This window comes from Elephas maximus, chromosome 3, assembly GCF_024166365.1.
Source record: "Elephas maximus indicus isolate mEleMax1 chromosome 3, mEleMax1 primary haplotype, whole genome shotgun sequence".
In the NCBI taxonomy this organism is placed as follows: Eukaryota; Metazoa; Chordata; class Mammalia; order Proboscidea; family Elephantidae; genus Elephas; species Elephas maximus.
This window is the reverse complement of record NC_064821.1, coordinates 23,992,852-24,014,463: the sequence shown is the minus strand read 5'-3', so window position 1 is coordinate 24,014,463 and position 21,612 is coordinate 23,992,852. Positions and strand designations below refer to the sequence as shown.

At 38.8% G+C, this 21,612-nt stretch overlaps 1 pseudogene; it reads left to right on the top strand.

The window, feature by feature from the left end:
* The first annotated feature begins 7,494 nt into the window (after positions 1-7,494).
* Positions 7,495-8,428, top strand: LOC126071109 (olfactory receptor 7G2-like; annotated as a pseudogene).
* Positions 8,429-21,612: the final 13,184 nt, after the last annotated feature.

Genomic DNA, 21,612 nt, shown 5'->3' with positions numbered 1-21,612 from the left:
GTGTTGAAGTCTCCTACTATTATTGTGGAGCTGTCTATCTCACTTTTCAATGCTGATAGAGTTTGTTTTATGTATCTTGGAGCCCTGTCATTGGGTGCATAAATATTTAATATGGTTATATCTTCTCGATGTATTCTCCCTTTAATCATTATATAGTGCCCTTCCTTACCCTTTCTGATGGCTTTAACTTGAAAGTCTATTTTGTCAGAAATTTGTATTGCCACTCCTGGTCTTTTTTGATTGTTGTTTGCTTGATATATGTTTTTCCGTCCTTTGAGTTTTAGTTTGTTTGTGTCTCTAAGTCTAAAGTATGTCTCTTGTAGGCAGCACATAGATGGATCTTATTTTTTAATCCATTCTGCCACTCTCTGTCTCTTTATTGGTGCATTTAGTCCATTTACATTCAGGGTAATTATGGATAGGTATGAATTTAGTGCTATCATTTTGATGTCTTTTTTTGTGTGTTGACAGCTTCTTTTTCCCACTTGATTTTATGTTCTGAGTAGATTTTCTTTGTATATTGTCCTTTCCTTATATTTGTTGTTGTTGATTTTGTTTCTGTTGAGTCTGTATTTTTTCCTTGTATTTTATTTTGATGAGTAGGATAGTTTGTCTCCTTTATGGTTAACTTATTATTTACCCCTATATTTCTAAAGTGATAACTAACTTTTATTTCTTTGTATCTTCCTGTCCATATGGAAGATGTATGATTACATTTCTTAGTCCCTCTTTATTATTTTAATGATGTCTTCTTTTATATAATAACATCGCGGTTACCCTGTGTTGGGCTTTTTTTTCCTTCTTTTTAGTCTTGCTTTTTTTTTTTTTTTTTGATTTCCCTGTTTCGGTTGACTTCTGGTTGCTCTGCCCAGTGTTCTAGTCCTGGGTTGATACCTGGTATTATTGATTTTCTAACCAAAGAACTCTCTTTAGTATTTCTTGTAGTTTTGGTTTGGTTTTTATGAATTCCCTCAACTGCTGTTTATCTAGAAATGTCTTAATTTCACCTTCATATTTAAGAGACAGTTTTGATGGATATATGATTCTTGGCAGGCAGTTTTTTTCCTTCAATTTTTTAAATATGTCGTCCTATTGCCTTCTTGCCTGCATGGTTTCTGCTGAGTATTCCGAGCTTATTCTTATTGGCTCTCCCTTGTAGGTGATTTTTCTTTTATCCCTCGCTCCTCGTATAATTGTCTCTTTATCTTTGGTTTTGGCAAGCTTGATTATAATATGTCTTGGTGACTTTCTTTTAACATCTACCTTATGTGGAGTTCGATGAGCATTTGGATAGATATCTTCTCATCTTTCATAATATCTGGGAAGTTGTCTGGCAACAAATCCTCAACAATTTTCTCTGTATTTTCTGTTATCTCTCCCTGTTCTTGTAGTCCAATCACTCGTAGGGTATTTCTCTTGATAGAGCCCCACATGATTCCTAAGATTTCTTCACTTTTTAAAATTCTTTTATCTCATTTTTCTTCAAATATATTAGTGCCAAGTGATTTACCTTCGAGTTCAGAAATTCTAGCTTCTACTTGCTCAATTCTGCTCCTCTTTCTACTGAGTTATCTAATTCTGTAATTTTATTGTTAATCTTCTGACTTTCTGATTGCTGTCTGACTATGCATCTTCCCAGCTTATTAAACTTTTCATTATGTTCCTGAATAATCTTTCTTATTTCTTCAGTTGCTTTATCTGCGTGCTCCTTGGCTTGTTCTGCGTATTGCCTCATTTCCTTCCTGATGTCTTGAAGGGTTCTGTATTTTAAACTTTTGTATTCTGCATCTGGTAATTCCAGGAATACACTTTCATCTAAAAGATCCCTGGATTCTTTGTTTTGAGAGCCTGTTGAGGTGATTATGGCCTGTTTCTTTCTGTGACTTGATATTGACTGTTGGCTCCAAGCCATCTATAAGTTATTGTATTAGTTTATGCTTGCTTACTGTGTCGTAGCTGCTTGCTTTGTTTTGTTTTGGTATACCCCTATGGGTTGCTTGAGTGAGCTGGATGGATTATTTTCACCTTTAGAGCTCTGGTGTCCTGTCCCCAGCTGGCTAGAGCTGTTATCAGGTATATCAGTCTAGGAGTCCATTCAGTTTTCTTGTATGAACTCACTTCAGGTTTCCAGGTAGCTGATATCAAGTGTGTGGTACAGGCTCTGTCCTACAGCCTTAGAGGGGCAGGGGTGATTGGCTTTTATACCGGTATCTGATTGTAGCAGAGGGTCATGCTCTGAACAAGGCAGAGGGCTGAGAACCGACCCCCAAGTGTCTCTAAGGAAAACGTGTCTCTGTTCCGTAGAGTGTGCTGGTGGGTGGGTTCTGCAGACGGACCATGGGCACCCAAAGTTTTTGTTGTAAGGACTGGGAGGTACCAGTTATCCCTGGACCCCTGTCGTGGGTGGCTAGGCGACCCAAGTGGAGCCACCAGTCCTTAGGTCCCTGTTGTGGGTAGGTGAGGACCTTGTTTAATAGGCAAAGCAATGTCAAATGTCAAACACCCACCTCTCCACTGCATGGCTGAAATGGTTGGAGTTTGCAAACAAGTGCCTATTCTCCCGAAATAGGCCCACACAGGTCCATGTAGAAGGGAAAGATGCTCAAGGTCCACGGACGGTTTATGCCTGGACAGGATCCACTTGTGTCCTGAGCTCCCCTGGTTAATGGAGCAAGCAAATTATCTTTTCCCCCTAGTTGCAAATTTTTTCATTCCCCAAGGCCTGGAGGACAGCTCCAGGTGCTCACCAGGGTCTATCTCAGGCCTAGGGATTCAACCGCTGAAGCTGGGTTGGGGGTTGGGGGGCGTGGTAAAATATACGCAAGTACTTAGCTTTTGCTGAGAGCGCCCTTCTCCTCAGGTTCCAGAGGTGTGAGTGGGCTGTGTGGCTGCTGCTTCTCCCTGAGGAAACTGTGGCTGAATGCTAGGACCAGCCCTCCACCACCACTCTGGGAATGGTGCCTGAGGGCTCCCCACGATTCAGGCCCAGTAACTCCTCTCCGCTTCTGAATGGTCTTTTCCTTCCTCTGCCTCTCAGTTCTTGTCTAAGCTTGTCTTTGATGCTCAGGGCTCTCAGCTTGTCACAAATGTACTTGTTTCACTTGTTTTTTTTGGGTCTTTGTTGTAAAGAGACGTCGACAGAAGCGTCTGTCTATTCCGCCATCTTGGCTCCACCTCTGAGTGTATTATTTTAAGAGATCAATTGCAAAATGACATTCACAGTATATAACATATTAAAATGTAAAACAATAGCATTGTTTATTGAGAGAAGCAGACTGAAAGTAGTGAAAATACCGGAGAATAATGTATACCAAGTTCAGTGTTGTGGTTCCCCTCATGGAGAGAAAAAGACAGGTTGTGAAAAACTAAAGGTGGAAGTGTTCAAATAAATATTTTTTTGTTTTAAAAACACAGAATACACCACAATTTTAAAAATAATTAAATGTGTAAAATAAAGGATTGAAGCTCAGGAATAAAAGGAAATAATCATAATTTTAAAAAGTACCTAAAGCAATTGTGGTAATGTATTTTAATTTGATGGTGCTGAGTGTTGGATAATTATACCTTTACTGTTTTTCTCTGTACTTTTCAGTATGCTTGAAATATTTCATAATAAAAAATGGAAACTTATGTCTGTATAATTTTAAAACTTACTTCAATTTTCCCATACTATAGATGTCTTGTTAGAGAAATTACTTGTGTTTTTTAATTACTTGTGTCATTATTTGTGTTGGTCTGTCTAGGTCTAATTTATTTATTTTTATTGCTAGATATTTCATCACATATCCATGTCAAATGAACACTGACAAACCGTTAACTCATTGCCATGGAGTCAATTCCAACTCACAGACACGCTGTAGGACAGAGTAGAACTGCCCCATAGGATTTCCAAGGTTGAAATCTTTACAGAAGCATACTGCCACATCTTCCTTCCATTGAGTGCCTGGTGAATTCGAACCACCAACCTTCCAGTTAGCAGCCAAGTGCTTATCGACTGCATCACCAGGCTCCTTTTATATTGATAGCAATGATGTTCATTCAGCTTGCTCTCTCCTCCTCTTTCTCTAGATGAGCAAGATTCCCAATAAAGTTTTGCCACATTCTTTCTTCCCTAAAATTTTCAGATATCATACTAGGAATGTTCTCTTTCTTTGATCCACCTTCATCTGGCCCCACCTGTTACTCTTCCTTTCTATAATGAACAACACCAGGTTGTGCCCATGAAAAATATATCACCTTAGAAAATATTGAGAGGATGTGATATGTTGAACACTGTGCTTGATGAATTTCTATTTATTTCTGATCTTTGCAAGATTCCTATAAGGTTTTATGACGGTTTCCAGTATATAAAGGAGATATTTGAGGCTTTTTGAACAGTCATAAAAGTTTCCTCGTTCACAAAGCAAGTGCTAAACCTGGCAATAAACCCAGGTGTCTGATTCCAAATCTTCCAGCAAAGGATTGACTGTTAGGGTTGCTTGTTGTCATAATCCCATGTTTAGGGCCCCAGATTTTCTTGGTGAAGCAGTGTTTGTCTAGGGGGATTTACTCTGAACATAAGGATTCTAATGAGCTCTTCATCCTTGGGACTCCTTTAGAGACTTTTTCTAAATCATTGGTTCATAAAAATAATGAGTAAAAACATAAATGTTTCCAGGACTTAGGCAATCAACTCTTGCCTGTTTCTGAGGATCCAGTGACCATATTCTCAGGACCTCACCTTAACATAGAAAACGGGAGTGTCCTGGACTTGATCCTAGTACACAACTTTGAGATTCCTATAGGAACCAGTTCCCAAGGCTTATTGACCCAGGCTTTGAAGAGCTTAACCAGAAACAAAAGGAAGGAGGATGTGAAATTTTGTGATTTATTTTCCATATTTCTATTTCTACCATTATCTGCTAATTATACAATGGAGACATTGAGTCAAACCATAGAAGGAATAGGGACTGGATCAAGCTACTGAGTGTCAAGAGGTTAATTAGTCCTACAATCTGCCATATTAAGGGAGAAAGAAAGGGAGGGACAGATTTCAATGGGAATCCTTGGAAGTGAATAAAGAAAATGGAAAATAAATATAGAAGTAATAATCTGTTAATGGAGATTAATTATGACTCCTATTAGTTTAATGGAAACCCTGGTGGTGTAGTAGTTAAGAGCTACAGCTGCTAACTGAAAGGTAAGGTCAGTAGTTCTAATCCACCAGGTGCTCCTTGGAAACCATATGGGGCAGTTCTACTCTGTCCTATAGGGTTGCTATGAGTCAGGAGTGACTCGACGGCATTGGGTTATTAGTTTAACGTTTGAAATTGTATTTTTTTTCATATTGTTTTTCATGTGCAAATGTGAGTGGCAATTAAACAGAAAAATGTGTATGTGTTTACTTCTTATGTTGCCATGTGTCATATGTATAAGATAAGGAATTCCTAAAATTAAGGTCTTAAACTGTCTTGTCCAATTGTCATGATTATCTGAATATAACAAGTCCTTCACGCTTTAACTGGTAAGTACTTCCCATGCTTACCACCTGCCAGACTAGTTACTGGGCCATTTGTATTGATTCAATGTTTAAGTCTCACAACCATAAAAGTGTTTGAGTTATCTAGGTGTACTTTGCTCAAGTTCCTTTTTCCCTCTTAAGACTGACTTGGCAAAGCTTCTACTTCCCCTCTTCCTACAGCTGTATGGACATGCCTGACAAGTACCTTGGAAGCTTGTGCTATTAGATTGTGTCTTTCTTATCCTAAAATTCCACTTAGGATACACTAACAAATTGTTTCTCTTTTTTTCAGTGGTTTAAAGACAGTGTATTTCATTCTTTCTCCCATTTCTCTGTTTTAGGGGAAAATATGTGCTACATACAATTTTCGTGAGTAATGTTTTAATCTTCAAGTACTGAGAGAAAAGAGAATCTTATCAACAAGTAGCCATAACAGCTTGAGGTTTCAGGGAACATATTCCAATATTGACCTCAAGTCCTGAATGTTGGTCCTGCTTTGATGTTATTATCTGTTATATACCACCTGTGTGGTCACAGAGTAGATGACCTTGAAGTTCAGGGAAAGCACTTAGTTCGTTTTCAGGTAGAAGTTTTCAAAAGCCAAGTGATGGAATCTGTTGATCCTTCTGATGCCTGATCCTGTGCTACTCACATGCTGGTAAGAGGTCCAATTTGACCTGTCAATCTAAGTTCAAGTTCCTTCAGAAAGTTGTACGAGAAGACCATGTATCTTGTATCTATAACTTAACCTCATGTTACCTACATGAGATCATGGGTAAAATGAGGGATGACAGAAGCATCTAAGTTACAGATCTGTAGGGAGAATAAAATTAATTCATATAAATGACAAGAATTCTGTATGGCAATACACAGAGCAGTCTGTTACTGGTCTGGTTGTAGAAGTTTATAATAATTATTATGTTTGTTACTACGTTATCTGCTAACCAAACAAAAGCCAAATCAGTTGCTGTCAAGTCACTTCCAACTCTGGCAGCTCCACGTGTCTCAGAGTAGAGCTGTGCTCCATAGGGTTTTCAATGGCTGGTTTTTCAGAAGTAGGTCATCAGGCCTTTCTCCTAAGGTACCTCTGGATAGACTTGAACCTTCAACGTTTTCCTTAGCAGCTTAAACTTTTGCACCAGCCAAGGTCTCTTGTTAATACTACTGTTATTTAAAACAATTAGGCAAGAGTTTGTGATAAGAATCCAATGAATGAAGTATTGAAATGGTAGTGAATAATTAAAAGGACAAATTGTGAAGGTGAAGACCCACTGAAAATGGGCTGAGTCATGGATTTGAGCTCTCAGCCCACTTTGTAGTGCACTGATGAGCCAGGTCATTACCTCCTCAGGAAGTGCACCAGGCCTGCTCCAATTCTGTACCCTAGAATATTGGTCCTCAGTGTGTGGTTCCCAGTTGAACAGCAGCAGTATTTGGAAATTTGTTAGAAAGGCACATTTTGGATCCCTGATGCCCAACCTTCTGAATCCAATGCTCTGAGGTTGGTGCTCAGCATTCTGCATTTTAGCGGGACCTCCAGCTGACTCTGATGCAAGGAAGTTGGAGAACCACTGCTCTAAAACACATATTTAATATCATATGGTTTTGATTTTCCTGCTAATTTACAATGTTCAGAAAATTCTTCAGGAAAGAATGATGTATCATTTCAAATTGTATTCATGTTAGTTGACAAGGGTGGAAAAAGAGTAGGGACTTAAAATTTGCAAAGATGTGGTAGAGGAAGTGAAAGGAGGACAGAGAGAAATGAGAGCATAGGAAGAAAAAGAACAGAGAGGGAAGGAAAGAGAAAAGGATAGAGGAGAAAGAGGAGGAGGAGAAGAGAGACAGATCCACATAGAAAGAGAACCACAAGGAAGATTTATAGTGTTCATTTCATTTCACAATATAGATTAGAGTGTTTCTCTAAAATACAGGGTCTTTGAACATCTGCTGTGTATCCCATCTCCGTTCTTTCCATCAGAATCATCGACAACATGGAATCAGAAAACCAAACAGGTGTACCAGAATTCCTCCTCCTCGGCCTCTCAGAGAATCCAGAACTGCAGCTTCTTCTCTTTGGAATGTTCCTGACCATGTACCTCGTCACTGTGCTTGGGAACCTACTCATCCTCCTGGCTGTCAACTCAGACTCCCACCTCCACACCCCCATGTACTTCTTCCTCTCCAACCTGTCCTTCGGTGACATCTGTTTCAGCACCACTACAGTTCCCAAGATGCTGGTGAACATTCAGACACAGAGCAAATCCATCAGTTACACAGGCTGCCTCACCCAGATCTGCTTTGTCCTGGTTTTTGCTTGTTTGGAAAATTGTCTCCTTGCAGCAATGGCCTATGACCGCTATGTGGCCATTTGTCATCCACTGAGGTACACGGCCATCATGAACCCCCGTCTCTGTAGTCAGCTGATTCTACTCTGCTTGTTTATTAGCATCATGAATGCCCTTCTCCACAGCCTGATGGTGCTGCGTCTGTCCTTCTGCTCAGACCTAGAAATCCCCCAGTTTTTCTGTGAACTTCCTCAGGTCCTCAAGCTTGCCTGTTCTGACACACTCTTTAATAATATCTTGCTATATTTTATAACTAGTGTTTTGGGTTGCGGAACCTTCTTTGGGATTATTTTCTCATACATGCAAATTGTCTCTTCCCTCCTGAAAATGCCATCAACAGGTGGAATGTATAAAGCTCTTTCTACCTGTGGGTCTCACCTCTGTTGTTTTCTTGTTCTACGGGACAGGTAGTGGGGTGTATCTTAGCTCTACAGCAACTCTATCCTCTAGGAAGAGTGCGGTTTCATCAGTGGTGCACACAGTGGTCACACCCATGCTGAACCCCTTCATCTATAGCCTGAGGAACAAGGACATGATGGGCACTTTGAGGAAACTCGTCTCTAAAATATCTTTCCATTAATGAGTCACCTGCTTTGGTGTTAAGCTGTTTGTCTTAGTTATCTAGTGTTGCTATAACAAATACCACAAGTGAATGGCTTTAATGAACAGATATTCTCTTACAGTCTAACAGGCTGGAAGTCTGAATCCAGGGCATCAACTCCAGGGGAAAGTGTTCTCTCTCTGTCAGCTCTGAAGGAAGGTCCTTGTCATCAATCTTCCCCTGGTTGAGGAGCTTCTCTGCAGGGGGACCCTGGGTCCAAGGCACGCTCTGTGCTCCTGGTACTACTTTCTTGGTGGTCAGATGTCTTTCAATCTCTGCTTGCTTCTCTGTTTTATGTCTCAAAAGAGATTGGCTTAAAACACAATCTAATCTTATAGATTGAGTTCTGCCTCATTAACATAACTGCCACTAATTCCACTTCATCAGCACCATAAAGACAGTATTTACACCACAAAGAAAAATCACACCAGATAACAAAATGGTGAGCAATCTATCACACAATACTGAGAATAATGGCTTAGCCAAATTGATGCACATATTTTTGGGGGACACAATTCAATCCACGACACTACTGAAATATGCCAAAGGGAAATAAATAATAGTGATTAAGAAAACTTGAATAAGTTCTTTGAATAGTAGGAGTCCAGAAATCTTAATGGTTAAAGGTGAAAATATGACCACTTGGGTTTGAATTCCACCTCTCCTATTAGCTGTGTGGACATTGAATATTTATTTCACCTTTATAAGCCTAGTTTAAAGGTTCTTAAGTGGCACAAATGGTTTGCGCTCAATTGCTAACCTACAGGTTGATGCTTCAAATCCACCCAGAGGTACCATGGAAGAAAAGGTCTGGCAATTTGTTTTTGTAAAGATTAAAACTGAGAAAACTCTATGGCGTGGTTCTCCATGTTCTATAACACATGGAGTCACCATAAGTCTAAGTCAACTTGATAGCAACTAATAACAACAATAAGTTCGGTTTACTCATCTATAAATTTGGCATATTTGTATTCCTTCACATTTTTTTTCATATAGATTTGAAAGACTCCAACTCTATGAATGAGGATGACTTGAGCTATACTACAGGAAAAGTCTCAACTCACGTACAATCAAACAATACAAAGATTTCAGAGGTAGGGTAGGTCTAGAACATATAGAACCACAGGGCTGCATTTCACAGCTCCATGTGATAGCTTCTTCCTAAAGCTGTTCCCGTGATGGTCACCAATGGCTGCAGTGGCACAGGGATCATTTCAGATACAACAGCTAGAGACAGAAAACTGACTGCTTCTTATTGAGTCTCTGTAATCAAGAAATAATCTTTCCAAGGAGTCATCCAGAACACATCCTATATCATCAGCCTGAGCTGGGGCATATGCCCCTTCTAAAACTGATTACTGGCAAGAGGAATTTCCTTACCTTGGAAGAATTAGACGAATTCTCTGATTAGAAAAGTCTGATGTGGGATCAAGTGCTATAACGATTACAGGTGTTTCGTACAATGCCATTCCTCTTCATTTTGTCATTCCCGGCACAGTAGACCATATGATTGTCTGATTCAGAACGGCCAATGCCAATCCATTTCAGCTCACTAGTACCTAGGATATCATCTTTATACATTCTATTTCATTTGTGAAAGCTTCCAATTTTCCTAGATTATTTGTATTTCATGTATTTCACGTTCCAATTATTAATGGATGTTTGCAGCTGTTTTTTTCTCATTTAGAGTCTTGCCACATCAGCAAATGAAAGTCCCAAAAGCTTGATTCCATCCACATCATTAATGTCGGCTCTAAGGAAGCAGGTCTTCCCAGCCATATTTTGAGTGCCTTCAACCTAAGGGGCTCGTCTTTTGGCACCATTATCAGAAAACATTTTCCTGCTATTCATAAGGTGTTCACCATGCTTTTCTTCCTAGTATGTCTTTGTCTGAAAGCTCTGTTGAAATCTGCCCACCATTGGTTACCCTGCTGGTATTTGAAATACCGATGGCATAACTTCCAGCATCAGAGCAACATGCAAGCCACCACAGTGGGACAAATTGACAGACGAGTGGTGTACAATGTGGATCTTGCCTGAAAGCAGAGAATACCAGAAAGATGTTTACCTCTGTTTTATTGACTGTGCAAAGTCATTCAACTGTGTGGATTATAACGAGTTATGAATAACATTGCAAAGAATGGGAATTCCAAAACACTTAATTGTGCTCCTGAGGAAACTGTACATAGAACAAGAGGCAGTCGTTCAAACAGAACAAGGGAATACTGCGTCGTTTAAAATCAGGAAATGTGTGTGTCAGGGTTGTATCCTTTCACCATACCTATTCGATCTGCATGCTGAGCAAACAATCTGAGAAACTGGACTATATGAAGAAGAACACAGCATCAGAACCGAAGGAAGGCTAATTAACAACCTGTGATATGCAGATGACACAACCTTGCTTGCTGAAAGTGAAGAGGACTTGAAGCAGGTACTCATGAAGATCAAAGACTATAGCCTTCAGTATGGATTGCACCTCAACATAAAGAAAACAAAAATCCTCAAAATTGGACCTATACTCACCATCATAATAAATGGAGAAAAGATTGATGTTGTCATGATTTCATTTTACTTGGATCCTCAATCAGTGCCCAAGGAAGCAGCAGTCAAGAAATGAAACAATGTATTACATTGGGCAAATATGCTGCAATATACCTCTTTAAAGTGTTGAAAAGCAAAGATGTCACTTTGAGGATTAAAGTGGGTTTGACCCAAACCATGGTGTTTTCAATTGCCTCATATGCATGCAAAAGCTGGACAATGAATAAGAAAGACCAAAGAAGAACGGATGCCTTTAAATTACGGTGTTGGTGAAGACTATCTAATATACCATGGACTTATATCTTGGAAGAAGTACAGCCAGAATGGTCCTTAGAAGTCAGAATGGCAAGAGTTTTGTCTTTGATATGTTTTCAGGAGGGACCAGTCCCTGGGGAAGGATATAATGCTTGATAAAGTGTCAGTGAAAAAGAGAAAGGCCCTCAGTTAGATGAACTGACACAGTGACTGCAACAATGGGCTCAAGTATAACTACGATTGTGAGGGTGACGTGGTATCCAGCAGTGTTTCATTCTTTTGTACAGAGGGTGGCTATGAATTGGAACCGAGTTGACAGCACCTAACAAAGTAACAGTATAATGCCTGACACCTAATAAGTACACAATATACTCAATATGTGTGAGCCAGCACAAGGTGTTTCCAAGAGTAGTGCTCTCTCCTTTTATTATTCCTTCTGCTTTCACACATTTTTAGCACTTGCTTCAGCTTTTAGCCTAAGTTATTAATTTAAATATTTATCAGCAGTTGATACTTATGATGTAGGCAAGGCCACATTTGGAAACACTTCAGTGGATGTTTATTTGTCCTGCTGTCTTCTTTTTGTTATAGTGAAAGAACAACTTTGAATTTTCATTGTCAAGTGACTCATTTTAATAGCTTATATTTAAATTAGTTGGATTGATCAGTGTTTCCCCTTTTGGATTGTGCATGTTATATCTCATGTTAAGTGGTGATTAACTCCTCCAATCTCATAAAAATATTTTCTTATACTGTCTGGTAAACATATTAAGCATTTTTTCTTTTATATTTAAAAGACTTTGGAATGATCTTTGAATATGGTACTATGGAGAATCCAATTTCATTTTCTTTCCATATGGAAAAACAATGATTTCAGCACTATTTCCTGAATGATACTGTTACGGATTGACTTGTGTCCTCCCAAAACATGTATGGACTTGGTAAGGTCATAATTCCCAGTATTGTGTGACTACGTACCATTTTGTCACCTGAAATGATTTCCCTATGTGTTGTAAATCCTGTATCTATGACATTGATGAGATAGGATTAGTGGTAGTTATTGTAAACTGAAACTATAAGACTAATATACAATTTAAGCCAATCTTTTTTGAGATATAAAAGAGACAGGTGAGCAAAAAACACATAGGGACCTCATACCACCAAGAAAGCAGTGCCAGGAGCAGAACCCGTCCTTTGCAATCAGGCCTTTGCCCCAACACTTCGTGGAGAGTGATCTGCATGGAGAACCTCCTAGCCCAGGAGAAAATTGATGACAAGCACCTTTCTCCAGAGTTGACAGAGAAGGAAGGACTTCCCCTGGAGCTGACATTCTGAATTTGGCCTTCTACCCTAGTAGATTGTAAGAGAATAAACTTGTTTGTGAGGCCATCCACTTGTGGTGTTTCTGTTATAGCAGCAGTAGATGACTGAGACAGATAACATCCTTTCCCTGCAATGCCGCATTGCCCCCTCTGTACTCAATAAGTCTTCATATAGATGGATACTCTATTAGTTCTATTTTTCTATCCTATACTGGAACCATACCATTTTAGTTATTTTAGCTCCATGATACATTTTGATAGTTGGTAACCAAATACTCCACATTGTTCTTACTTGCCATCGAGGTAAATATTGTTTCTCCACTGTTCTTCCATATAATTTTTAAACCCTGAGATTTTTCTTTCTTGTGCTAACATGGTCTGGTTTGGGCACCAAGGTTGTGCTGGCTTTTTAAAATGAGATAAACAGTATCCGTTCCCTTATATTTTCTGAATTCCTTTCTTTAATTGTTACATTTTCTCCCTTGAGTGCTTGGAAGAACTTGCCTATAAAACTATGTACCTCAGGTTGTTTCCTGTAAATTATGTTATTGAGTACTTTAATTTATTTGAGTTTCCAAGATTATTCGCTTTCTATTTCTTCTTGAGAGAAGTGTGGTAACTTGTTTTTAACTAACACCACCACTTCCATTTGTGCATAGCATTCAAGCTCTCCTGTGTACGTTAGGTTATAACTCTGGTAATTCCCCCATCTCCCCCTTGCAACATCAGTTTTCTGCCTTTGACTTGTTCATTTTCAATAGCATCCAATATATTTGAATTCCTCAAATCTTAAAAAAAAAAGAATAAAAACCCGCTCTGGACCCCTCATTTTGCTCTAGCGGTAGCCTCATTTTTCTGCTCCCTTTATAGCAAAACTACTTCACTTACTCTCTCCAGCTCTTCCATTTTCTCCTGAGGTCAATGCAATCAGGCCTTTGCCCCAACACTTCCTGAAGAGTGCTTTTGAAGAGCCACCTATGTTCCTTACCTTGTTAAGTCCAGTCCAGTCCAGGACAGTTAATGCTCGGTCCTTCTCTTACTTGACTTGTAAGCCACATTGACTCAGTTTATTACTTATTGAAATACTTTCTTCACTTGGATTTCAGCACCACACATTATTTTGGTTTTACTCCTACCTCACTAGCTACTATTTCGCTGTCTCCTTTAAAGTGCTTTCTCATCTTTCCAATACCCAAGCACTGGAGGGTCTCTTGTCTTAATCCTCAGACCTCTACTTCTTCAGCTACTTTCACTTATTTGCAATAGCATCCAGACTCATCGATTTAAAAGTCATCTGATCACAAATGAGCCCTAAATTTGTATTTAGAAAGGAACTAACCCCTGAATCCCAGGCTTCTATATCCAACTGCCCACTGGCTATTTCTCAATATGCCTTGCCCACAGTCTTACCTATCACCAAAAAGAAAAAAAAAAAAAACATTTCCTGCAAGTTGATTCCAACTCATAGCAACCCCATGAGTGTCAAGCAGAACTGTGCTCCATAGGGTTTTCAATAGCTGTGATCTTTTGGAAGTAGATCACCAGGCCATTCTTCTGAGGTTCCTCTGGCTTCGTGGTTTGAACCACCAACCTTTTTGTTAGTAGCTCAGCACGTAACCTTTTGCACCACACAGGGGCCTAACCTATCACAGTGGATGCAACTCTATTCTTTCAAGTGTTAGGTAGTTTTCTGTCATTGAACATCACCTTTGAGTCTTCTCTTCTTTCACCCTGTGGCCAATCTTTGCTATCTGCACCATTAAAATACATCCAGAATTCAGGCAAATCTCACCACCTTTATGGTTATCACCATGGTCCAAGCCACCATCATTTTAGGACAGTTACAAAAGCACTTTCTGTGGCCTCACTACATTTGCCCTTGCCATCATGAGGCTGTATGCAATCTACCTGCACTACCTCTTTGATTTTATGTTTCTATTTTCCCCGTAACTCATTCTATTATAGTTCTGCTGGCCTCCATATGATGATTATCAATTTTTTTTTTTTTTTTTTGGCTCTCTGTTTCAGAATTATTTCTCTTTCTGGCTATTTAAATGATAGCTTGCAGATTGTTTCTGAATGGGAAGGGTTTTTTTGCTTTCTCTTTCCATCTATGTACTCACTCTCTCTTGTCTAAGATGATCCCACTATGCCTTGATGTATTTTACCTATTATTTCATGTGTTTGAAGTGAATAGTGTTAAGATGGCAAATGGTGTTATTACAATGTCATCTTTGGTTTTCAAATGATGTATGGAGAAGGCCATAGGTTAACAAAGTTCATATGGAAACAGCTAACATGTGGTGTAATAAATTGGCAAACACATGAATATATTGAATTCACTAAAAGACGGAAGATTTTTACTTGAATATTAACTTAGAGCACCATCTTCACCTATTAAATAATGGCTGTCATTTACCTAAATTTACTGAGAGTATAGATAAACCTGCAGACTAGCGCCTAGTCATTGAAACTGTGATTTCTCCCAACTCTGTTAAAAATGAAGGATCATATTTTCAACCCATAGTCCTTTAGCATAAAGAACAATACATGTTGAAACTATTTAGACAAAATTGGAAAAAGTGTATATAGGATGCAAAAGAGGGTGTAACGGGTCTGACTACACTGGTCACAGCCAGAATCGACCACAAAGAATAGATTAAAATCTGCCGTATGAAATATCCAGAATGAAGATTAAGGTTCAGAAAACATTCAATGACTCTTAGAAAGATAAACCCTCAAGTATTTGCATTTTACATATTTTAGCTGTTATAAATATATTATTTATGTCCATATACATAAACTATATTTTGACACTTTAAATTGGAATCAGACTTGCTGATATAATTGATGAGATAGAGATGCTTTCAGTTGTACATAAAAAAAGAAAACTGGTGTGCAAGGTATGTGAACTGGGGGTGAGCTAAAACAGATGGAAAGAAATGGCAGACACCTGACCTATATAAAAACAGATGGAAAGAAATGGCAGACACCTGACCTATATAAGGGTAAGTAAATCTGAATTTCCTTCTACTATAAAAAAAAAAAAAAATTTATTGCCTTGGTCTTTCAGGATTTGCACAGCCTCAGGATCAGAATGGCAATAAAAGTCTTTGGTTAGTGAGGAGCTTTGTATATTGAGACCCAGGGACACAGAGTCTGCAAATACTCTGCCTGTGACCCCCTCACTCAGCAGCCCTTCTCCAGTCAGGAAGCAGCACACGTGAGACTGTGCTCACAGATCATCCTCTTGCCCAAGAGCCCAGTGCCTCACTCAGTTCCTTTGCATTTCCTGAGGACAAATCTTTTGTCTACATCATCCAACATCCAGGGAAAATATCCAGCTTCATTTTTCAGTGATGCCAGCCAGGTAACCTAGTCCCTTGGTTAGTGTTTGGAAATCAGGACAGGTTTTCCTCTACAGCTACATCCAGAGGAAGCTGTGAAGAAAATACATGCATGAAACTATTAGAGCCAGGTAACTCGTGGGCTCCTGCCTGTCTCCCATCTTACTGACTTATTTACTTGTATCTTTGCACCAAAATCAAGCAGCTTTTAATCAACTATGTAGTCTCTTACTCTGTCTCTACAATGGCGAGGATTATTTTCCTCCGGAGCAGAAATCTCCCCCTTCTCAAACAAGATGACTGTTACAAAATTCTCTGACATTTACTTGTATTCTTGTGCTGATGGTGAGGAGGAGAGTTGGTGAGCTTCATTTTATCTTCCTATTTCTGGCTCCTGACACATCATCTTAAGGAGAGCTTGGGTATTATCCCTGGTGCCAGGCTCTGAGGGCTCTGGGGAAGGAAGTGGAGAACCAGGCAGAACTTAGCAGGCTGCCTCACTAGGTTATCTGTTTCTCTTTATAAAATTACCAAATATTTAAAATTAGAACTTTAAAGACAGTGTAAAAAAAAAATTACCACCTCTTACACCTTTCCAGAATTAACATTGACATTTTGTTGTAGCAGCTAAGGATATTTTTTTCTAAGTGACAAAATAATATGTATGCAAAAAACATTCTTTTTGTAATCCTCTCTGTTGCTGTCTTTCCTTCCCAGAAGCAGCAGCATCTTGCATGTGATGGTATCCCCATGCATGGTTTTATATTCTATATGTATATATCTGTGTGTGTATATATATATAAATTGAAGGCAGCAGATAGATAGATACATAGATTGATAAATAGATATATAGATGATAGATGCCAATAACTATAATAACTGCCAGTTAGGGAATGAGGAAATAAATTATGGTGTAATAATATAGTGGAATACTATAGTTACTATTGCAGTTCAAACAAAAAAACAGAGCTAAATGTCTCAACATTCATTTAAAAAATTGTTTAAGGGAGCCAATTGTAAAATGACATTTACAGTGTGACCCTGTTTATATAAAGCTTTTAAAAATGCAAACAGTGCAATTTTATGGAAGAATAGTACTAAATACAGTAAAAAGTGCAGAAGAATAATACCTATCAAGTTAATGTAGTATTTAGCCCTGGGGAAGGAAAAGAATCAATATTGTGCAAAATACATGATGTGAGGAGCCTCAAATATACCTGTATTATTTTGTTGCTACAAAAATATCTAAAGGAAGGGTAGTAAAGTGTGGGAATTGACAGTGTCGACTGGTGGGTGTGCAGCCCTTCATTGCTATTCTCTGTACTTTACATTATGCTTTAACTATCCATAATAAAAAACACCTGTGTACGTTTAAAAAATATTTAAAATTTTCTCACGCTGTAGGCCTCTTGTCATACCTTTTTTTTTTTTTTTTCTCTGCTAGGTTTTCATTATTTGCATTGACTCATCTGGACCTAATTTATTGCTTTTAGTTGCTATATGTTTCATCATCTGTCTGTGCCAAATGAATATTGATATCATTGATGTTCATTTAGGGTGTTTCTTCCTCCTGCTTCTGTACATGAGCAAGATTCCCAGTGGGAGTTTCAGCATATCAATTCTTCCCTGAAGTTTGCAGTTAATATGCTAGGAATGTTCTCTCTTTTTCTCTTCCCTCAACTGCTCTACTAGTCACTTCTGTCCAAGAAGTAAAACATGTAAATAGCTATTGTTCATGACAAAAATACACACATATGCGCAATCACAGTAGGACATGCCATTGTGAGGACCCCGTATGCTGATCACTGTACCAAATACTTTTTGCTTACTCGCTTCTCATCATTGCAACATCTCCATAAGGTTTTCTTTTTTTGATTTTATATTGTGGTTAAAATATATACAACCAAAAGTACAGTAATTCAATAATTTCTACATGTACAGTTCAGTGACCTTGATTACATTCTTCAAGTTGTGCAACCATTTTTGCTATTTTTTTTCCAAATTATCCCACCACCGGGAACATGCATTCAATGCCCCCTAAGCAAAAACTTCCTCTTTCCCCCTTCCTTCCCAACCCTAGTAACCACTAATAAGCTTTTGTTTATATTTGCTTATTTTATATAAGTGACATCATACAGTCTTTGTCCTTTTGTGACTGACTTACTTTGCTCAGCATAATGTTTTCTGGGTTTATCCAAAAGGAGCCCTGGTGGCACAGCGGTTAAGCAATTGGCAGCTAATGCGAAAGTTGACAGGTCAAATCCACCAGGTGCTCTGTGGGAGAGACATATGGCAGTGTGCTTCCCTAAAGATTACAGCCTAAAGATTGTGGTTTTGATTTGCATCTCTCCAGTGCATAATGAATCTCTGGCATCATTTCAATCACCAAGCCCATATTTTCCAACTACTTTATGTCCAACTTTCCCATTCCAATCACTAGTAAATCATCAATGCATCTTGATTGCATGTTTGATCAATTTCAGAGTGGTAAAACTTGAATTTCTTCTTTAACCTTAGTGGCTGGTGCATAAATTTGAATAATATTTGTATTAACCGGCTTTCCTTGAGGGCATATGGATATTATCATATCACTGACAGCATCGCACTTCAGGATAGATCTTGAAACGTTCTTTTGGATGATGAATGCAATGCCATTCCTCTTCAAGTTGTCATTCCCGGCATAGTAGACAATATGATTGTCCGATTTAAAATGGCCACTACAAGTCCATTTCAGCTCAATAATGTTGATGCATTCCATTTTTGACGATTTCCAATTTTTCCACATTCAAACTTCATACATTCCATGTTCCACTTATTAATGGATGTTTGCAACTCTTTCTTCTCATTTTGAGTCCTGCCACATCAGCAAATGAAGGTCCCAAAAGCTTGACTCCATCCGTGTCATTAAGGCCAACTCTACTTTGAGGAGGCAGCTCTTCCTCAGTTCTCTTTTGAGTGCCTTCCAACCTGAGGGTTTCATCTTCTGGCACTATATCAGACAATGTTCCACTGCTATCTATAAAGTTTTCAGTGGCTAATTTTTTTTTTTCAGCAGTAGACAACCAGGTCCTTTGTCCTAGTCTGTCTTAGTCTGGAAACTCAGCTATAATCTGTACACCATGAGTGACCCTGCTGGTATTTGGATATTGGTGGCATAGCTTTCAGCATCACAGCAACACACAAGCCCCCACAGTAGGACAGACTGACAGACTGGATTATATATGTGAACTTTGCCAGATAGAATACACAGGAACCAAATCCAACACGTGTGGAAAGAGATGATGGAAAGGCTCAATATGTGCAGTAAGAACAAGATCAGGGGCAGACTGCAGAACAGGTCATCAATTGCCCCTATGCAAGGTCAGGTTAAAGAAGAAGAAAATTATAACAAATCCACAAGAGAGAAACTATGACCTTGAGTATATACCAGCTCAATTTAGAGACTATCTCAAGAATAAATTTGGTGCATTGAACACTAAAGACTGAAGATGAGAGGAGTTGTGGAATGACATCAAGGATATTGTACATGAAGAAAGCAAAAGGCCATTAAAAAGACAGGAAAGAAAGAAAAGACCAAAATGGATGTCAGAAGAGACTCTGAAACTTTCTCTTGAATGTCGAGTAGCTGAACCAAATGGAAGAAATGATGAAGTAAAAGAGCTGAATGGAAGATTTCAAAGGGTAGCTCTAGAAGACAAAGTAAAGTATAATGAAACGTGCAAAGACTTGTAAATAAAAACCAAAAGGTTAGAACATGCTCGGCATTTCACAAGGTGAGAGAACTGAAGAAAAAATTTAAACCTCAGGTTGTAATATTGAAGAATTCCATAGGGAAAAGACTTAACGATGCAGGAAGCATCAAAAGAAGATGGAAGGAATACACAGAGGCAGTGTACCAAAAAGAATTGGTCGACATTCAACCATTTCAAGTGCTAGCTTATGATCAAGAACTAATGGCACTGAAGGAAGACATCCAAGCTGCACTAAAGGCATTGGTGAAAAACAAGCCTCCAGACACTGATGGAATATGAATTGAGATGTTTCAAGAAGCAGATGCAGTGCTGGAAGTGCTCATTTGTCTGTGCCATGAAATTAGGAGGACAGCTACCTAGCCAACCAACTGGAAGAGATCCATATTTGTACTCATTCCAAAGAAAGGTGATCCAAGAGAATGCAGAAATTATCAAACAATATCCTTAATATCATACACAAGTAAAATGTTGCTGAAGAGCATTCAAAAGCAGTTACAGCAGTATATCAACAGGGAACTGTGAGAAATTCAAGCCAGATTCGGAAGAGGATGTGGAACAAGTAAGATCATTGCTGAAGTCAGATGGATCATGGCTGAAAAAAGAGAATACCAGAAAGATGTTTACCTATGTTTATTGAGTATGCAAAGGCATTCCACTATGTGGACCATAATAAATTATGGATAACATTATGAAGAATGGAAATCCTGGAACACTTCATTCTGCCCATGAGGAACCTGTACATAGACAAAGAGGCTGTCATTCGAACAGAACAAGGAGATATTGTGTGGTTTCTAGTCAGGAAAGATATGCATCAGGGTTGTATCCTTTCACCATTCTTACTCAGTATGTATGCTGAGCAAATAATCTGAGAAGCTTGAATATATGAAGAAGAACAGTGCATAGGGCTGGAGGAAACTCATTAACAACCTGGGTTATACAGATGACACAGCTTTGCTTGCTGAAAGTGCAGAGGGCTTGAAGCACTTCCTAATGAAGATCAAAGACTAACTACAGCCTTCAGTATGGGTTACACCTCAACATAAATAAGACAAAAATCCTCACAACTGGACAAATAAGGATCAACACGGTAAATAGAGAAAATATTGACGTTGTGAAGGATTTCTTTTTACTTGGATCCACAGTCTGGGAAGCAGCAGTCAAGAAATCAAACGATGCACTGCGTTGAGCGTATCTGCTGTGAAAGATCTCTTTAAAGTGTTAAAAAGCAAAGGTGTCACTTTAAGGACTAAGGTGCACCTGACCCAAACGGAGGTGTTTTCAATTGCCTCATATGCATGTGAAAGCTGGACAATGAATAAGGAAGACCAAAAAAGTAATGATTCCTTTGAATTATGATGTTGGCATAGAATATTGAATATACCATGGACTGCCAGAAGAACGAACAAATCTGTCCTTTAAGAAGTACAGCCAGAATGGTCATTAGGAGGGAGGGTAGTGAGAATTCGTCTCACATACTTCAGACATGTTATCAGGAGCAACCAGTCCCTGGAGAAGGACTTCATGCTTGGTAGTGAAAAAAAGGAAGACCCTCAAGAATATGGAGTGACACAGTGCCTGTAACAATGGCTCAAGCATAAAAATGAGTGTCAGGATGTTGCAGAACTGGATAGTTTCTCTTTCTGTTGTACATAGGGTCACTATGAGTTGGAACTGACTTGACAGCACCTAACAACAACAAAAACTACAATATATAATGGGATCCCTGATGGCACAGTGGTTAAGAGCTCAACTGCTAATCAAAAGGTTGGCAGTTCAAATTCACCAGCCGCTCCCTGGAAACCCTATGGGGCATTCTACTTTGTCATATAGAGTAGCTGTGGGTCCGGATCGACTCAAAGACAATGAGTTTCTTTTTGTTTAATAATGTATAACGACTTTGAGAATCTTTTTGTGTGCTTGTTGGACATTTGAACATCCTCACTGGC